This window comes from Aotus nancymaae, unplaced genomic scaffold, assembly GCF_030222135.1.
Source record: "Aotus nancymaae isolate 86718 unplaced genomic scaffold, 86718_ANA_hifiasm-v0.15.2.pri h1tg000014l, whole genome shotgun sequence".
Classification (NCBI taxonomy): Eukaryota; Metazoa; Chordata; class Mammalia; order Primates; family Aotidae; genus Aotus; species Aotus nancymaae.
Window position 1 is genome coordinate 61,576,535 of NW_026988425.1, and position 21,327 is coordinate 61,597,861.

The 21,327-nt window shown below is 35.7% G+C and overlaps 1 long non-coding RNA gene across 1 annotated transcript in view; it reads left to right on the top strand.

Moving 5' to 3' along the window:
* Nucleotides 1–21,327, top strand: part of LOC135274795 (uncharacterized) — a 359,643-nt gene that overhangs the window by 177,914 nt on the left and 160,402 nt on the right. The window contains exon 2 of the long non-coding RNA XR_010342535.1: nt 5,596–5,669. This is a non-coding gene — a long non-coding RNA (uncharacterized LOC135274795). The remainder of the gene's footprint in view (nt 1–5,595; nt 5,670–21,327) is intronic.

Sequence of the window (21,327 nt, forward strand, 5' to 3'; positions counted from 1 at the left end):
AGGGAAGAAAGTTTCATTATTTAGAAATTGAAACTTAAGCAGAGAAGGGGATGTAGTATAACCTTGTAAGGAAGAAAATGAAATTTAGGCAATGCCCTGGGAATATTGTAATCCCATAGTACTCAACCAGTGAGGAACTGGGAGAGGGACTTGTGTGCCAGGAGGTAAATTACCTGCTGCAGCTGCCATGGTGTGCCTGCCTACTAGACACCTGATCTTGTTAAAAGTCTCACTTTTGCTGTTCTTCGTGCCTGAGTCCACCCTTTGGGCTTGGACGGGTGAATGTGTTTCACACAGGGACCCTCGGAGGACAAAGATGATGAAAAGAGAATTGAGACCTGCCTTAGAGAGCAAAGTCCATTGCTCATCCCTTAATATTGGTATTCCCAAAGCCCTACTTTCTCATTTATTTCTTAATCCAAGGTCTCTTCCTGGGCATCCTCACCCATTCTCATAGCCTCAATTCTCTCCTAAATATGCTTATGATTCCAACATCTTTATCTCCAACCCAGATTTCTCTCCTGAAGTCGAGCACTGTAGATGTATCTACTTCTGAAATCTGCAATTTGATGCCCCATAAGACATGTTCAGATCTCAAATCCTTGTCTTTCTTCTTTAATCAGACCCTTCTCTTATGTTCCTTAATGCTCTTAATAGTTACACTATACACCCAGTTGTCCAATTGTCCATTCAGTTTCTGAAAGAGTTCTTATATCTACGTATTCTCTTCATTCCCAAAGTCATCTCTGTAGCTCTATTCTTAATCATTTTTCCACTTCTTTATGTTATTATCTCCTGGATGAATTCCTGCCTCTGCATCTCAACCCTGAGTATAATTACTTTTTGCAATTTTTTTTCAGATTTACTGAGATATAATTGACATATAATAAAGTACAGCAATTTAGAATGTACAGTTTGAGGAGTTTTGAAGCCATCACTACAATAAAAATAATAACCATATCCTTCATCCTCTCATGTTTCCATGTACCCCTTTTTAATCTCTGTCTCCCTCCTCCCCACACACCTCCATTCCCAGGCAATTATTGATCTAGTTTTTGATAGATGGCTTGTATTTTTTAGAATTTGATGTAAGTGGAGTATTCTTTTTCTAAATTCTTTGACTCAGCATAATTCTTTCTTTCTAATTAGGATTCCTTTGTTTCTTTGTTTTGCTTTATTACTTATGCTAGAATTTCTAGTACAATGTTAAATAGAAGGGATGAGAGAGAACATTTTTCCCTTGTTCCTGATGCCAGTCTTTCAACATTAAATAGAAAGTTAGCTGTAGAGTTTTGTAGCTGTCTTTTATCAGGTTGAAGAATTCTTTCTATTTTTAATTTGGAATTGTTTTCATACATCTCACTTCTATTATGTCATAAATCCTATAATACCTTGTAATTGTTTTGGTTTTAATCAGTCAATTATCTTTTTAAAAACATTTAAAAAGCATTAAAAAAATTTCATTTCCAGTGCTCTCCATTACTTTTCTATCCAGGTTACCATTCGGTATCAATTTCCCTCATCCTGAAAGACTTCTTTTAACATGTCTTATAGTATAGGGCTGCTGATTATAAATTCATTCAGCCTTTCTATGTTATGAAAAAGAATTTTTTCTTGGTTTTGGAAAAAATTTTTTTTTCCATAAAAAAATTACAAAATTTTAGGTATAAAATTTTGGGTATAAAATTATAGGTTGATAGTTTTTTCCTTTTCTTCCAGTCTTTTTAAAAACTGTTGCTCAATGCCTTCTGCCTTACATTATCTCCAAAGAGAATCCTGCTGTTATTCTGGTCTTTGTTCTTCAACTATTATATCTTCAATATGTAATATGTCATTTTCTCCCTATGGCTGATTTTAAATTTTTCGATTTATCGTCATTTTAAAACAAAGTAGATTGGGATAAACTTCAGTGTTTTCTTATGCATGTTTCTTATGCTTGGGTCCATTTAACTCTTGAGTCTGTGGGTTTACAGTTTATATCCACTTTGAAAAATTTTGTCCATTATTTTTCAAATACTTTTTATGTCCATCCTCTCTTTCTTTTTTTTCAGTGACTCCAATGCATGCATATCAGGAAGGCTGAAGTTCTCCCACAAATCACTAATACTCATTTCAATGTGTGGGGGGGCTAATTTATTACTTTTATTACTACTTTTTCAGGTTCACTGATACTTTTTTCAATAATGTCTAACCTTCTGTTATTCCTATCTGGTGTATTCTTCATCTCCAACATTATTATTTTTGTTTTCATGGCTCTAGACATTTAGTTTAGGTACTTAAAAAACTTTCATATCTCTATTTAGCATGCTAAAGTATTCTACTTCAATATTTGGACATTTGGAATATACTTACCACTTTTAATGTACTTGTCAACAAATTCTGTTATAGTTATCATCTCTGGGTCTGTTTCTGTTGATTTTTTTTCCTTCATCTTCCTTCTCTTGTGCTAAAGCCTGGAACTTCTCTCCATATGGGAATCTGGGCAGTAATAGGGCTCAGTTCATTTTTTTCTTTTCTCTCAGGAGTCACTGTCTGGCACTGCCTATTTTCAATTTCTGAGCACCGTGTTTTTACATATTTTGTCTAGGGTATTGTTTTAGTTGTTTCAGGCAGAATGTTAAACCTGGTTCCTGTTATTCAATCTTGAACCAAAGTTTCTTTATAATTTGTTTTGTGTGCTGTGGCTGGAATTATTATTCTGAATCTGTTTTGATGTTGTCATCGTCCTGCTTAAAAATTTTTGGTGATAACTCTTTACCTTCAAATCAAAGTTCTAATCTTTAGCAGAGTATCTAAGGTCCTTCATGTTATGGCTCTTTTCAACCTAATTTTTAACCATTAGTTCTCTCCTTCCCCACCCACACTACCTCCTACACACTTAGGTACCTATAATCGAGTCATTCTCAATTAACCACAATTCCTACAATATACCACTCTATTGTTTTGATGATTTGTTTTTTCTTCATCTATACTACTTTCCCTCTTAGTTTGATGAAATCTCACCTATTCTACAAGTCCACAAGTCCTAGTTCAAATATAACCTTTTCTTAAAGCCTTAGGTGTCTTCTCTCCTCCTCTCTCTTATTCTCTTCCCCCTATTTTCCCTGAGGCAAGATTGTAGCCTTCTTCTCCTATTATGTCATCAGGACATTTCTGTTCCCTACAGAGCCAGAACTTGGAAAATGTATTCTGTAAAGTACCCAATAGCAAATATTTGAGACTTTGAGGGCTACTACATGTATTCGTTGCATATTCTTCTTCTTTGTTTAAAAAAAAAAAAACCTTTTAAAATATAAAATTCCTTCTTAGCTTAGGGGCCAAGAAAAAGCATGCTGCACTTGTCTGCAGTTTTCTGACCTTAGAGGATAGAGATTAAATTTCATTCTTTCACCCCATAGAGTGCCTGTCTTGAGAGGGTGCTCGATAAGGATATGCAATTATTTAATAATGAACATAAAATAGTTCATTGAATGCTTAAAGTGTGATAGTGACTACTCTAAGAATGTAAAGTAGGTTATATCATTTGGTCTGCAGAAAATCAGGTTATATTGTTAGCACAATTTCATAGATGAGGCAGTTCAGGCATGGAGAAGTTGAGGGATTTGCCAAAGGTCACGCAGCTAAATCTCTTTAAGAAGTTGGAAAAGGAATGGGACTGGGACAGGAGGCAATTTTATATGTTTATCCTCTGTTGGGATAGGCTCCCAAAGAGGATAGAATGTCTCTGAGATCAACATACTCAACATCCCTGTCTCTGATGAAAAACAAATGTAGATAGACATATAGCTACAGAGTCTCCTATGTAAAAATTGGATGAGTTTCAAGAATAAGCAACACATCTGTTCACTTTTATGTTTATCTCACAGTTTAGAGAACATAGCAAAACTGAGTTTCTAAGAGGTTATGTATTACTACTTTTTAAAACGTGAAAAGTCTTGAATATTTTACCATCATCATATTTTTCCTTTAAAATCTAGAGAAATCCTGTTCCTCTTTAAATATAATCATATCCTTCAAACAAAACACTTTGTCTAAACTAGTTTACTCCAAAAGCATATCTTGTTTTGAGTAAGAAGCTAAGGAAACATATCATTTGAAGCCACACACAAATGTTTTGTTTTGTTTTTTTTAATTTTTTGACCAAAAAGGAAAAGATGATCATCTTTGTGTTTTATAAACAACATTACCTCATGGTTGAGAGTTTTGTGACAGAGTGAACTAATGTGAGTTGATATTAAAGATTTTGATGTTGCTTTTTGGAAATCCCAACAGACTAGACTCCTTAGCTCAGTGGGATTAGAACTTCAATAATCAATCAAACCATTATCATGAACCAAAATACCCTCAAAGCAGCTGCAATTTACAATTAAGGGATAATGATCTTTATAGGAAAAATTACAATGACATAAAAGGCACCTGCTGTCAAAATTAGCTTTTCAAAAAGCAGAAGCTGTTTCACTGCTGTAACTTTAAGCAATGATTATTATTAGGGCAATTTAAAGCAAATTAGTAGGTGTTTGGAATTCAAATAAACAGTATATTTACATCAAGAGCAGTATTGTGAAACAGTTAATTTTTCCTGCTGGGAATTAATGTATTTGATCAAATGGCAACTGTGCTCTTTCCTGCATTGAATTCCACCAGCTGGAATGCAGATAAAAAAAAAAAAAAAAAAAAAAAAAGATGCAAGGGAGCAACTAACAGGAGCATTGACTCTAAGGTGCCCAACAAGGGCTTTTTCTTTGAAATTAGGGAAATAGCTGGCATTTTGTTTCCATTTCTAGATACTCATATCATTGACTTTTAGTCACTGACATTTCCCCTTCCTCTGGAATTTCCTTTTGCTTATGTTATTGTATTCCTAGGCATTGTTATTGACAGCCAAATAAACAAAAAACAATGAAATAAATGGAAGAGAAAATGATGTGGCAGCAGCATAAATTTGGACTGCAGATAGGTTGTCACTTGGTGGGCCTTGCCTATTTTCACAACTGTCATGGTTCCCTCTGAGAATTAAGGAAAACAAGAGTTTTAGGTGTGGAGCTTCATTCCTTCAGATTAGGCACTTTGAATGTGTTCTTTGCTGAGGACACATTGTTCCTAATCACTGGTACAACTCAAGTTGGGTCTTGTGGTCGAAAACTGGAGAGGACTGTGTCTCTGTCGCTGACACAGTCAAGGGACTGGTTGAGAGAAATGTGGGAGGGGTTTGCTACTGAGTCTACGTCCTCAGCTTACCTGGCATAAAGCTACACAAAAGATAAAATTAGCCATCACAGGATGGGGATGAGGTAGACACACTTTTCCCTTATTAAATTTTTTAAAAAAGAATTTCTCACATATTTCACCTCGGGAGCAACAGCACATTCAATGACAGGTGGGGCTGAGAGGAACTGCGATTTGATTGGTGGAGTTGTTCATTTGGTAATACATTTCTAAAGAGTTGAGCAAATGCTACAGGTAAGCTGGGTATATTTATTTTACTTGTTACATATTTTATTTACCAACTTGTTATTTTTTATTACATATACAACCAACGACTCCCTGAGAGGATCATTAAGCAGTGGTCAAGTTATGTCAATCTTACTTCTGCAGGAGAGCAGCATTCTAGAATGATTAAGCAACAGGACTCTGGACCCAGAGATGAGTCTCTAAATGGGCGACCTCAGGTGAGTTTTAATCTTTCTGTTGCTCACATTTTGCAACTGTAAAACTGAAATGATAAAACTTACTTTATAGGAATGTTGTGAAGATTAAATGAGCTAATGACTTGGTCTCGGAACAGTACAGGATGCGTAGTAAACACCAATAGATGTTAGCTATTATTGTGATTATTACTAGTTTTTGCATCTGCCCCTTTTTCTCCATTCTCACTGTGATGATGCTTCAGCCATTTGTTAGTTCTTGGTTAGAATTTGAAGTCATTCCTCAGTGACCTCACTGTACTCAGGATCTTCTCGGCTGCCTTTATCTTGCATCCTACTGCCAGATTAATCTGGCAGATGGCTAAGATTTTTACTCTCCTGCTCAAAAGGACTGAACTTAGAAAATAAAGTCATTAATTCTTGTGCTTGGCGTGAATGACTATACTATCTTCTACTGTCATTTACCATCGCTGCCCTCTTGGACCTTTCAACCCAGCCAAAATGGACATTTTAAAATCTTCTCCATTTATGTATTGCATTATTCCACCTCCTCGCTTTGCTCATGGCACACCAGCTGCCTGCATCACCTTCCTCCTCACACTCTTCCCTGTTTGGCTAAGACTTACTTATTTTTGAAGCCCACTTCACAAGGCTCTATCTATGGAGACTTCTTTGGCTCCTTCCATAGTTCCACAAGAGGTAAATACTCTTTCTCCTACCTTTCATAGCAATTTATCTGTATAACTCTAGTGTTTCTTTTTCATTTCTGCTCTATGTTTTAGTTACTTAAGTACATTTATTAGTCATTAGAGCAAATTTATACTTATACAACTTTAAATTTCTCTCACATTTACACAGCACCTTATTCATAACCAGTGCTCAGTGCACACAAATGAGTGAACGAATGACTCCCCTTGGATCTTTAGGCCCAGCAAGGGGCTTTCAGCTAATAGGTTCTGTGTCTGAAAATGTCTTATATGATTTGAAAAAAGAAATAAAAAAATTATTGTTTCCAATCAACATTATTATTCATTGTAAAACCACTCTTAATTGTTTCTAGTAAGGATTGCATTTTGAACTCGTAGAGATCACAGCATTTGGGAGTCTGCATAGACCTTATAGGGTATGGTACAATCCCCTATGGGGAAAACTAAGGCCTAGATGGGGAGAGTGACTAATCCAAGATACAGGTAACTTATTGATAAGGCTGAGACTGTTAATGAGGTCTATACTCTTGGGCTAGCATGTTTTCTTTTTTATTGTTTTAAAATCTCTTTGTGGTCTAAGAGTAGTAATCAGAGAGTTTGAATAAAGCCCTTTTCAAACTCTAAGATAATTTTCAAAGGGAAATGTTATTTATCATTTATAAAGAGGTTATAATTAGTATAATGGCAAAACTTGAAGAATGAGACAATTTAGACTGCAAAATATTTGTGAAACTTAAATATAAGAAACGTTGAAAACTGGGATAGGAAGACATCAGTGTACATTGGCTCTTCCTGAATGGCTGTAGCTGACTCACACTTTTCTTATGTATAAACAGTCATCTATATACTCACTGCCTTCCCTTCCCTCCATTGCAAAGTCATTGTTTTTCTCTTTCTCCAAATAGCAACCAGTTGTTTTCTCAGAGAAGGATTTTCCTCATCTGTAAAATGTAGATGGTAACTTTTACCTCATTGGATTTATGAGGATTTAAGCAATTGTGGCTGAAGCACCTGATGAAAAGCAAGTGCTGGTGATTGTTAGTCCCATTTCCTCTGTCTGCCTGGCCAAAAGGTAGCAAATGCATCACATATATGTTGTATTCCCTATTTTAAAATGAGGTTAGACAATAAGAATCTTCGTAATACTTTCTGCCTCCAAAAAGAGCCTTAGCATCCCTTTCAGCACAACATTTTAGGTAGCTACCATCAATCAGATGGAGTTTACACATAGAGAACGCATTTGTCATCTCGTCCTAGATTATAAACTCTATGAAGGGATAAGTGAGAGATGATATTTTCCTCTCATTTCTAAATATGGTTCTGCTACATCTGTCTGCTTAATTTCCACCCCATCTCAGTCCAGCACTTTGCCTTCTGACTTTTGTTTTGTTTTGGCTCTAACCATGCTCTTGATTTCTATTTCTTTTCTCATATTCTAACATTATTCCAAGAAACCAAAACTGTCATTTACTAGGCTATAGGTATATAAAGTTATACTCTGCTGAGTGGACTGTAGCAACTTCGTTAATTTGTATTCTTCCATATTTCTCAAAAGAAAACAAGCATTTCCTTCCCTTTGTTTTTAACAAAGAAAATGAAAAGGAAGAAAGAAAATATTTTAATCCAAAACACAATTTTGAAAATATAAAGATCTAATGAAAAAACAAACAAACAAACAAAATAACCCACAAAAATTAGAAGCTGAATGTGATATTTTGCAGACACTTCCTTATATGTTGGAAAAACACTGGTCTGAACTTACTCCCTTTTTGAGTTTTGGAAATTCCTTGTTAGTAATTTCTACTCCTTAATTGTGATTCTAAACATGTTATTTAATATTGTTTAAAATGATGGGGAGGTGGCTAATATCCAACATTAAATAGCAGTGCTGAGATTTGAACCCTATTTTGACTGGACCCAGAGTCCCAGCCTATTAACTACCACATAGTACTGTAGTGCTTCCCCAGACTAAACTGTCTCTCTGTGCTAGCTTTGCCACTTACTGTGTGCTTCAGGTAAGTGCTTGAATTTTCCAGTCCTCAGTATTCTCCTCTGTAAAACCAAGAATATGTCATAGGAAATATTTATGATGAGTGCTTACTGAGCACAAGGCATGTGCAAACAACCACAGAAATCATCATTAATTTCTCCAAGTATATTTTCAATGGAAAAAACAAGGAAAATATTTATGCAAATTTTCCACTGGGAAAACAGCATTTTATTTTCTTCTTCTGGAAGAATGCATGACCTTCGACAAAAATCTCAAACTGAAGCAAAAAATTGCTTAATAAGCTAGAGTTTGTCAGACTTAGTGAGAGATGTAATGAAAGATCATTTGCATTTGAATCCTTTTTCTTTCTTTTTAATAAAATAATTATCTTCAAATAAGTATCTTCAAATATCCTAGAAATTTTTTTTATTTTTGGAAAACAGCCTTAGCCTGAGTAAATGGTAAAAAGGAATTGATTGTGAATTTTAATTCATTTAGTATCAGAGGTATACTTTTAATTTAAATGTGTCTCAGTGGAAGGATGTACACTAAACTGTTAAAATAATGTATCTTGATGGGGATGGGAATATAGTTGGAGATGAAAGTAAGAATTACTTTTTTCCTTATGTATTTTTGTATTAATTGAATTGTTACAACAAGCATGTACTAATATTTTTGATAGTGAATATTTTAAAGACCGTTACATTTTTAATTTTAAGTATTGTTTTAGCCCTTTGTAAAATTATTATGGAACTGAAGTTTGTACTGTGTGTGTTCTGCGTCTTTATTCAATAAGATTTTATCTGTTTTCTCTCTCCTTACTGCCGCATCTATATTATTTTTCTATCAAAGTTTACTGCCAAAAAGAGTATGAGAAATTAATATATTCTTAAATACAGAAAATTTCTAACAATAAACATTTTTGTCCCTCTAAAGGATGTTTGCTATTCAGCAAAGGTTAAAGTGATAAGGTCAAACATAAGGAGCCCCTTGCTTGAATTCTATTATCCGTTGGCAAGAGGGGCGCAAGTGTTTGAAAGTGAGGAAGACTTTCTGGCTCCTTAAAGTCGTATAATCTAGTTGATGGAAGTGTTCTATTTTGCTATATGCATAAACATGAATCTGGTTACTGGACCATATGGTAGGGTAATTGAGTGACTGGTGGTGGTGGTTCTGCTGCAGTATATGTAGACCATATACACCATCATGAAAACTTTCATTTATTTATTTTGGTTTGAGATAATCTTGCTTTGTCACCTAGGCTGGAGTGCAGTGGCATGACCTCAGCTCACTGCAGACATGACCTCCCAGGCTCAGGTGATCCTCCCACTTCAGCCTCCTGAGTAGCTGGGACTATAGGTGTGCACCATCACACCTGGCTATTTTTTTTTTTTTTTTGGGTAGAGACAGGGTTTTGCCATATTGCCCAGGCAAACTCCTGGGGTCAAGTGATCCTCCTGCCTTGGTCTCCCAAAGTTCTGGGATTACCAGCATGAGCCACTGCTCTGGCTGTAGCTTTTTCTTTTCTTTTTTTCTTTTTTCTTTCTTTTTTATTTTTTAAGTGAAACTAGAAGCCATTGCAAGGTTTTGAGCAGATGAGAAATAAAATAACTGCTTTACTTTAAAAATGATTACTCTGGCTGTGGGTTGAGACTAGGCTGCAGAGACTAAGGATTAGAAATAGATCACTAAGAGGCTGTTGCAGGGATGTAGTTGAGAACTTGCACTGAGTGAAGGCAGTGGTGATAATAAGGTTGCTCAGATTCTGGATATATTTAAAGGTGGAGCCAACTGGTATTTGACAACAATTCTTGACAAGGTCCTGGTGAAACATTTAGCTAGAAGGGACTAAAAGAAATATTGGTTCTAGTCTTCTTTGTCTTCTTTTTCTTCTCCTGGTTCTGAGAAAGCCTCCAGTTCTTTCCAATTTGTATTTGATTTAGGACAAATGAATAACTTTCTCATCAATATTAATAGACTAACTAAAGAAAGTTTATTAGTCTCTTTCATTGCTGAAAATTCAAATTTTAAGGATAGAATCTTCATAACGTATCTTAAAGCTATGGTGATTTATGTTCTGTTTAGTATTTATACATCTGTATGGTACTAGAATTTGAGATGCAGCTCTCAAATATCTGTACTGCAAACAAATGTCTGCTACAGAGCTCTGGAAATTTTAACAATGTCTGTTTTTTAATCACTGCAGTGCATTAGTATTTTTTCTTTTTTTAATCACTGCATGCATATGTAGACAGGAGAAACCTAAATGGAAAAGAAAAAAAACTGATGCCCAAACTGCATCAAACCAATCAAGCTGCTGCGAGAAATCTGCCATGGATACTTAATTAATTACTTATACTATCCATAAGGAGAACATTATCTGTTTCTTATCCATTTAATTAAGAAGAAAGACTACAGAAGATATTTGTTTATTTCTCCTTTAAAAACATTTTCTATCTGGCCATGACTATAAGACAAAGGTTTTAAAAACATTTCCAGAACATTATTGTGCTTTCTCTTTAATGCCCCAATGGCATGAGAACATTTTGTGATATTTTCTCAGTTCAGTCAAAGAAATCAATGGAAACCAAGCTGAATGGCTGTAAAATGTTCTGGAACAACTGTTAAATAAAAGGGAGCAAGAGAAGAGAGCTGGGGATGCTTTATATTGCAAACCTCTTTAAAACAGAACATGGATAAAGTCTTTTTCAAGGACTAGTATAAAGCTATTCCTTTTAACAAACTATTCTAGTCCTCGAATGATCTTTCCTTCCTTTTCTTCTCTGGCTGATTAGCATTCACACTAATCACAGTGAAGTAAACCTTTAATAAAGTAAGATTTTTTACTTTGCTGCATCAGACAAGAGCCCTTAATTAATGAATAGAATAGAACAAATAATGTAATTGGTTCAATAGGACCTGAACACCATTTCTCCAACTTTCTAGGGACAAGATGAAATCAGCTTAATATACCTATCAAGAAAAATGGCAATGCATATATTTTTCTTTCTCGCTGTATCTTCTCTTTCCCTGTTTCTCTCCTTATCCCCTCACTCACATGTGCAGCATATACACAATGGCAATTCCCGCATTTAGTGTGAAGTGATCTTTCAAAACATGACACAATACTCTATCAAGTATAACCTGACAGAGAATATACCGAGGTAAAGGAAACTGACAACTGACCACTTAAATCTGGTAGATTATGAACATCCTCAGACCTCTGTTTCTTTAAAGAAAAAACAGTAAAAGACTTTCCTATAACATGCTGAGTATAAGTAGTTTAAAGAAGTGTTAGAATCACTTTCCTTTCCTTCCTCCACAGCTTCAAGCAGGAAACCATTTTATGACTATTTCCTCGCCAGCACGATATAAGTAGGGTGACCATATGTCATGCTGCATGACGCTTGTGCTTGCATGATTATTAAAACTGTCAACGTGTCCCAGTTTAGATAATAAGTTATATGATGACTTTGCCATAAGAGATTCTGATCTCCAGAGAAGTGGCACTTTGACTCAAGAAATGGGCTAAATGTCATTTTAGAGGTTATCAGAGAGGCACATATGTGGAATGATAGTCATGTACAGGAGCACATTGTTGAGCACAAGCTCAACAATCCAGGTAGTCAAATTTCTGTAGTTCCATGCCATAGAAAGTCATCTTTTCAGATATAGTTTTTTTTTCTTTTTTTTCTCATCTTTCTAAAACCAAGCAAGAATTGTGGCCACCAGTAAATGCTTGTTTTTTTGGGTCGGTGTTTGTAATTCAGTCATGATTGGAAATATGTAGGTCTCAAATTTCAGACATTGGAAAGCTTTAGATATTTGAGTTTCTGTTGAGAGGGAACTACTGATTGTTTGTGTTCTTGTGTGTGTGTATGTGTGTGTGTGTTTTCCTTCTACTTGAGGAGTTTAGCTCAAGTAAACTTCTAGTAATGATTATGGCATATAGCTCCATCCATGACACAGAAATGATTATCAGATTTACCTTCCCTCCATTAACAGATATAAAAATCAACAAAATATTTGAAGCAATCTTTTTCAGGCATTGGAAAACAGATGTCACTAGTCTGTGGTCCTTGAGAGATGGAAAACAAATAAGGCGAGCCTCATATTCACCCTGGCCTTCTGTCTTGGAGCACTTTACAAATGATATAACATATAAAAGATGATCCTAGACAATAAACAGTTATCTTACTGGACAAAGGAAATAGATTTCAAATTTTGGAGGCGTTGAAACTAGCAGGTTAGAGTATTAGAATGCAGGATGCTGTACAGAGAAGGAGTATTAGATATCTAAATATGGGCTTCTCTGAGTCTGTGGCTTACTATGCAATGTGTAGACGAGACTCTGCCAGTCTGGCAGAAAATAATTACTGAAGACTCTTAGCTGAATGGCTGTAAACATAGGGCTGGGAGATGTTGGGATTCCTAACATTCAGAGTGGAGTGATCTCATTGAGGATATCAGACACTTAGTTGAAAGGAGTGAGCTACATTAGCCTTAAAGTAAGGGCTATTCTAGTCCTGCCCTAACAAAACTTTTGGCAAAGACCTTGGAAGGATAAAACTGATCCACTTATCAATTAACTGCCTTCTAGAACAAAATTCAATTACCTTTAAGAGAAAACAACAAGATCCAAACTCTCAACAATGTCACATGTGCAATGCCAAACAAACAATAAACATCATTAGATAATGAAAACACAGGAAAATATAACTATAACTAGGAGAAAAAACAGTCAACAAAACAGACCCAGGGATGACATAGATAACTGAATTATCAGACAAAGTCTTGAAAAAAACTATATTATAATAATGTCAGATGATTTAAAAGAAAAGAGTTTAATGGGTCAACAAAAGAAAAATCTCAGAAGAGAAATTACTTAAAAAATGAAAACACCACTTCAAAAAGTTGTTATCTAAAAGGAAAAATTCACTGGTAGGCTTAATAGCAAATTGGAGACTATTAAAAAAAGATAACTTTATGACAAGTCACTAGAAATGTTTAGACTGAAGCACAAAGAGAAAAACAAACTTTAAAAAATGGACTCAGCTTCAGCTACTTATGGGACAATATCAAGCAACAAAACACTGTGTAGTTAGATTCTCAGAAAAAGAGGATGGAGAGATTTGTTAATAAAAATATTTGAAGGAATAATGACCATAATTTTCCAAATTTGATGACAAATATCCACCAACAGATCTAATAGTATCTGCAAACCTCAGGTAGAATAAGCATAAATAAAAACATGAAAGCACACCGTAGTCAGTTGCTGAAAGCCAAAATTAAAAAACTTTATCCGGGGAGAAAAAATACATTATAAAAATGAGAACAATGTTGAAAGTTATTGCTAATTTTTTTCTGAGAAACAATGCAAGCCAGAGAATAATAAAATGTTATCTTCAAAGTACTAAAAGAACTATCCTTTAGAAATTTAGGTGAAATACCAACATTTAAAAACAACAAAATCCCAGATAATTTATCATCAGCAGAAATACTAAAAGTAGTTGTTCAGGCCTAAGAGAAAGATATCAGATGGAAACTTGGATCCACATGAAAATGTATAAAATGTCATAAAAGGTAAATATTTGGGTAAATATAAACTACCTTTTTTTCTCATTTCTTCTTTAAAAGATAACTGACTAAAGTAAAAATATTAACAATTAATTTGGGATTTATAGCATGAGTAGTGCTAAAATACATGACAATAATAGCACAAAGAACACAAATCACATATGTGAATTTGTGTAATTTGAACAAAACTGCCATCTTAATCAAATTGACATTTATAGAACAATTCATCTCACAACTTCACAATAAGAATTCTTTGCAAGAGGACACAGAATATTTACCAAGACAGATCAGATCATATGTTGAGACATAAAATAATTAAATTTAAAAGATTGAAATCTTACTGACTACAACAGAATTACATTAGAAATCAATAACTATGTGACATTTAGAAAATTTTGAAGTATCTGACAATTAAACAGCATACTTGTATATTGGTAAAAAACAAAAAACATGAGAAATTTTAAGATATTTCTAATTGAATCATAATAAAAATCAAACAAAAAGATTGTGGGATTCAGGTAAACCAGGAATTAAAGTGAAACTGATTAATTTAAATTCATACCTTAAAAAATAAAAAAATAGACTAAATATATAAGTATGTAAATACATAAAAACATACGTGTGCATGTATATTGGTCAGGGTTCTCTAGAGAGACAGAACGAATCTATCTATGTTTGTATCTATGTATGTATGTATCTTTCCATCTATCTATCTATCTATCTATCTATCTATCTATCTATCTATCTATCTAATCATCTATCTAAGAGGGGATTTATTAGGAGAATTGGCTCATGCAATTATGGAGGTGAAGAAGTCCCATGATATATCATCTGCAAGCTGGAGAACCAGGGAAGCCAGTAGTGTGGCTCAGTGCAAGTCCTAAAGCTCTTGAATCAGGGAAATGGATGTTGTAACTCATTCTGAGAATGCAGGCCTGAGAATCTGAAGGGCTGCTAGTGCAAGCCCTGGAGTCTAACCTGAAGTTCTGATGTTAAAAGCAGGAGAAGAAAAGTGTGCCAGCTCCCGGAAAGAGAGTGAATCCAACTTTTCTCTGTCTTTTTGCTTTATCTGAGCCCTCAGACAATTGAATAGTGCCTGCCCACATTGTCCTCTGAGTCAAATGCAAATTTCTTCTGGAAACATACTCACAGAGATGTCCACAAATAATGCTCTATCAGCTATAATAGTATCCTTTAATCTAGTCAAGGTGATACCTAAACATAACCATCATAATATATCTCTGTGTGTGTGTGTATAAAATGAATATACATATATAAAAGTATATATGCATATATAAAAGTATATACACATATATAAATTAGGCCGGGCACAGTGGCTCATGCCTGTAATTCCAGAACTTTGAAAGGTCAAGGCAGTTGGATCACCTGAGGTCAGGGGTTCGAACCCAACCTGGCCAACATTGTGAAACCCTGTCTCTACTAAAAATAGAAAAATTAGCAGGGTGTGGTGGTGGATGCCTATAGTCCCAGCTACTTCGGAGGCTGAGGCAGGAGAATCGCTTGAACCTGGGAGGTGGAGGTTGCAGCGAGCTGAGATCGTGCCACTGCACTCCAGCCTGGGCGATGAGCATAACTCCATCTCAAAAAAACTTAAAAAAAATCTATCTATCTATCTATCTATCTATCTATCTATCTATCTATCTATACATATAAATAGGTATAGATACATATATAAGTAGAAATATATGTATGCAGATATATATATAAATAAAAAGAAATTAATGCTCACAAAAGAATGTTCTGCCTTCTCAGCAAGGATAGCAGAAGGAAAGGGCACTTCCTACATCCTGAGGGATGGGAAGAGATTGGTGGGGGAATTCTCCACAGTTCCAAGCAGAAAGTCACTGTTTCAACATGAAATACACTAAATTCATGAGATACCTTGGTCTTTGATCACTCCAGGTTGGAAGGAATGGTGACACTGTGTTGAGGTGTTTTGGATGAGCTGTGAGATAATGCAGAGTTCATTTCCTCTCTGATTTGTAGCTCACTGTGGAAGTGTTGTCCAGAACTAATTTGGAAGTCAAATGGTAGACTGAGCATTGGTTTATACCCAGCACCGTCTCAGCTATCCTGAGTTAAGGTATTTGTGTCAAATCATTAGCCTCTCTAGACAGAATAATATATATTGCATCAGATGATACTTGCCAAGAATATTGATATGTAGGAATGAAAAGTGGTGATAACCACATTGGTCATTATTTTATGACAGTACACATTCTCTCTCTTACAGAAACTGGGCTCTAAAAGTAACTGATTCATATTGTTTACCAACATAAAATTGTCTGTTTTGTTGATAATTCTGGGTGTGGTTAGTAAGTAACTGTGTAGCTATTAAAACACTCACTATACCCTGGATCTTCACTTTTTTTTTTTTTTGAATTAAGAGTTTGCCTTCCCTTGTAGAGAAGACCTGCTTTTAATAAACAGGGCTTTAATCAGCCTTGAAACTCAAAATGAAGATGGGACCTCTAGGAGGGTTTTATTTAAAGAGAACACTTAAAGTCCACAATCAATGTGTTTCTATTTTTAGCTTCTTTCTAGTAAAAAACCACCAAGACGCACTCAGGAAAACAAAATCTCATTAATATATAATTTAATCAAGCGCTGAACATGAAAGTGTCTTAATTGCTCTTCCCATTGAGCAATTTCTGGACTGTCTTCCTTTAGCCATTACCTTGGCCTGGCATGCCCACTGCCACCTTTAGGGCCCAGTAATGCCTGTTGTCTCCCTTTAAAACCTGCCTCAGTTGGAGTCCCTTGTTTAAGTTGTGTATGTTGATTTCTTCCTCTTCTAGGATTTTATTGCTTATACTGGAGGGCAAGAGCTATGTTTTATTCATCTTTGTAACTACATCGGTAGTGTCTAGCACACCATGCTAAATGTTTGCTGGATTAATAGACAAACAAAAAAACAAATCAGTAAATATAAAAAGTAAGCACATGAAGTTTTTGAAGTAGATTGAGGCTTTCTGGAAAAAAGAGGTTTTTATTTTTAAGAAAGTGTATCACAAGCATTTATAAAGGAACCTCCATTAAAATAAACAATTTGTTTAAAATTATCTACAGATGTTATTTGACTTATGATGGGGTTACATCTCAATAAAACCCATTGTAAGTTGAAAATATAAACACATATGTAAGTAGAAATATATATATATATATATGCAAATATATATGCAAAGTCAAATGAATTTAATGCACCTAACCTACTGAGCGTTATAGTTTGCCTAGCCTACTACTAGATATTTAAGGTATAAATGTGCTCAGAATACTACATTAGCTTACAGTTGGGCAGCATCATCTAACACAAAGCCTGTTTTATATAAAGTGTTGAATATCTCATGTGATTTATTGAATATTGTACTGAAAGTGAAAACAGAATTGTTGTATGGTTACTTAAAGTATGGTTTCTACTGAAGGCACATGGCTTTTATACCATCTCAAAGTTGAAAAATCTTAAGTTGAACATTGTAAGTTGAGGACTGTCTGTATTAATAATGTTTATTGTTTGCTTGTTTGTCTTCTGAGATAGGGTATTACTCTGTCACCCAGGCTTAGTAGTACAGTAGTATGCACACAGTTCACTGCAGCCTCTACCTCCTGGGCTCCAGGGATTTTCCTGCCTCAGCCTCCCAGGTAGCTTGGAATATAGGAGTATGCCATCACACCCAGCTGTTTTTATTTTTTATAGAGATAGGGTCTCGCCATGGTGCCCTGGCTTGTCTTGAACTCCTGAGCTCAAGTGATCCTCTTGCCTTGGCCTCCCAAAGTGCTGAAATTATAGGCGTGAGCCACCATGCCTGACAAGTTTGTTTTTCTATCTGGAATGAATGAATATGAGTATTATGTGGCATAAAAGGAGCCAACTTCTCTAATTACCTACAGTCATGGGGCTGTGCCCTAGATGAGTTGTCTCAACTACCCAACATAAGGCCGCTTTGCCAACAATCTAAGGGGCTTAATAAAAACACATAATATGTTTTCTGCCTTTTGTGTAGAGTATTATCATGTCTAATCGAGAATTATACCTAGTTTTTATTTATTTAGGCTACATTTATGGTCGGCTGAGTAACTAACATCTGTTTGCCTGCCCTGGTTTCTTTTTTTTTTTTTTTTTCCTCAGTGGAGGTGGGGGTTCTTGGTAGATAAAACACCAATATTGTCTGTGATTTATAAATGAGTCTTTTGTATTGTAGGTTGACATTTTCAATCCTGCAGCCAGATTCCAAGGCTTCCTAGCTAGGGAAAGGGAAGCACAAGAATGTATTGTGGGTCACTGGGGAAATGCAAGACTGCTTGAATATTGCCAGGTTACAATACCCACCATGATATTTTGGCGAGTCTCAATGTTCTTGCAATTGCTTATATAGTACGTGCTTTCCTGATAAGACTCAGAGCTACAAGGAACTAGGTCATTGTGTATTTTATTACTATTGTATTCCCCACATCCTTACACTTTGTGAGGAAGTAATAAGTAATTCTCAAATGAACGAATGAATTGGGATAGGAAATGCACATCAAATGCTATTTCCTTCTTTAGTCTCTCTCTTCCTCCATAGCTCTCTACTTCCTGGCACTAAAAGTAATCTCTGTACACTGTAATTTTTTAAAAAAATCTTAGCACACAGTATTTTCTCTGAGCAGTTCTTACATAATTTACTTTCTACTTATATTGTGGTTATTTAAGAGGATATCTAATCTAATCGTACGACTGGATTGTCAATTTCTTGACCAGAAGACGTATTTCTAATTTACTTTTACATTTCCTATAGTGCCTATGCATTTTCAGCAGTCAGTTAAGTAGCTTGTTTAATGGATGAATCATAAGGAGCCTGGTAAAACTTAAAGTGACATTTAAGTTTTGAATATAAAATATTCATTGAATATTAATAAGTTCTACTTATTAATATTCAATGAATATTTTATTGGGAAAGCAAGAAAACTTACTTCCATTTGTATTAAATCAATCGAGCATCTAGTCGATGACCACTGCTTTTCTTCCTGACCTTGTGACATGTGGAGACTCTAGGGGATGCCTTGTTTAAGTAGGACACACTATATGTAAGCACACCTCTCTGTGATTTTCTGATTCCATTATTGAAAACTTCTTTAATTACATTGCCCTTCTATTAGACAAATATGCTGATTATCAGGGAGTGCTGACAGGCAAAAGATGCTTTTAATTATGTATCAATTTAGCTTTTGACTGATCAGCAACAAGAGTCTGGTTATTGGAGAATAAAATTAAGCAGATGGCCCTTTGAACCTTGAGTCCTTGTCATGTAGCCTATAATGACAGAGATAAAAAGTTTCTCTATTTGTTCCCACTTTGGGGAATACTTTGGCAGTGAATTCTGTGAGTCTTCTCTGATTCCTTGGGCAACCTCATTCAGCCTAAGACTATGCATGTCTCAACCCAAGGAAAATGCATGGCATTTTGAAATGCATCTCCATGACTTACTTTAGAGTCTTAGAATCTAAGTTCAACCCTTAAAATATCTTATATTGCAAACAGGAGCAAGTGACTTATCTTTCAGATGGGATTTGAAGTGGCTTGTGGGTTTTTAAATCCTTTTTTGTTATTGCTGTAACGTGAATGGGAAAAGCAGCAAAACAGAATGGGGGATGAAATGAGCAGAATGACCTGCAAGTAGACCAGGGGAAAAAAAGCAGCAAGTGGAGAAGCAAGGAGAACCCAAAACCCTGGAATATCCCCAAGTCCAAAGGCATGGAGAGTTTCAAGAAGGGAAATTCCGAAGCCCATCAGTGGAGTGAAGGGCCACTGTCTTAGTCTATTTTAACTGCTATAACAAAATATCATAAATTGAATAGCTTATAAACAACAAATGTTTATTTCTCACAGTTCTGGAGGCTGGAAAGTCCAAGATCAAGTCCTGGTTGATTTGGTGTATGGCAAGGGCTGGCATTTTGATTCACAAATGGCGCCTTCTTTTTTTTTTGTCTTTCACCCAGGCTGGAGTGCAATGGTGCAATCATGGCTTACTGTAGCCTTGCCCCCCTGGGGTTAATAGATCCTCCCCCGTCAGCCTCCCGAGTAGCCTGGACCACAGGCATATAGCACGATGCCCGGCTAGTTTTTTGTATTTTTAGGAGAGATGGGTTTTCACCATGTTGCTCGGGCTGGTCTTGAACTTCTGAGCTGAAGCAATACATCTGTCTTGACCTCCCAAGGTGCTGGGATTACATTGTGGAAGAAGCAAGGCAGCCCTCTGGAGTATCTTTTGTAAGGCTCTAGTTCTATGTATGAGGGCTGCACTGTTGTGAACTAATCACCTCCCAAAGGCCCCACCTTCTGATACTGTCATTCTGGGGTGAGGATTTCAACATATGAATTTTGAGGAGACAGAAACATTTAGACCATAACAGCCATGCAGAGAAAGCAGAGAAAAAGGACTGAGACAATAAGCAATTTGGTTTGTCGGAAGGGCTAATAAAGACTCCAAAGTGTGCCCTTTCAGTAGACAGTGAGAGGGAAGCTGACTATAAAGAGGTAATGAAGAAACAAGAGGTGAAGATACATAAGCAATTATTATATTGTGCTCATTCTAGAAATGTGGCCATGTTCTCTGGAACTAATTTTTTATGTCTGTTCACCTTTACTTTTCCATTCTGTTGACCCAGTTTGAGTTATTAAAAAGGAAAAAAAAAACCCACAAGAACTCCTTTGAGTCAGGGAGGGGAAATAACTTTGTGTAGTTGGAGAATTTGAGCAAGCTGGCAAGGTGACCTCTTTGACCATCTTCACATTCAACTTTTCCTCTATTTTAAGAAAATTGAATGATGATGAGTGGCTCTATTTTGACATTATAACTACTTTTATGGATTTCACATGTGAGAAGATTATATCAGAGTCTATAAACAGGCGTTAAAAAAATTACCACAGTGACTACAGGAAGGGAATAAGTGGAGAAAGCTTGTGGAAGCCAGTTGAAAAAGCTTAGATTTTGAGGATGTGGTGGTGGAGCCAGAGGCCACGCATTTATTTTAGAGACAGAGATTTAGAGTTTCAGTGCCTGCCATTGGCCTTGGGTTAGATCCATGGGCTTGCTTGTTGATGCTCTCTTAATGAAAGTCAAAAGAAAAGATGATGGTGTCAATGGTTTTGTTTCCTTTGATCTCCTGTAGCTGTGGGCCACACTGATTTTGCCTGGGAAGCCTCAAGGCAGTTACTGCAGTAACCCAGTGTCGAAGGAAGGTCTGTTTACCCTTTGCCTCTCACACTGTTTCAAGAGATGGGGCAGGGTAAGATCACTAAGTGAGAGGTCATAAAGTTTGGATTCTGGTGATCACACTGTGTTATTTGCCTTATGAGTTTTATCCATCCACCTGGCATTTCTAAAACTTAGGGTTTTTTTTTGTCTGT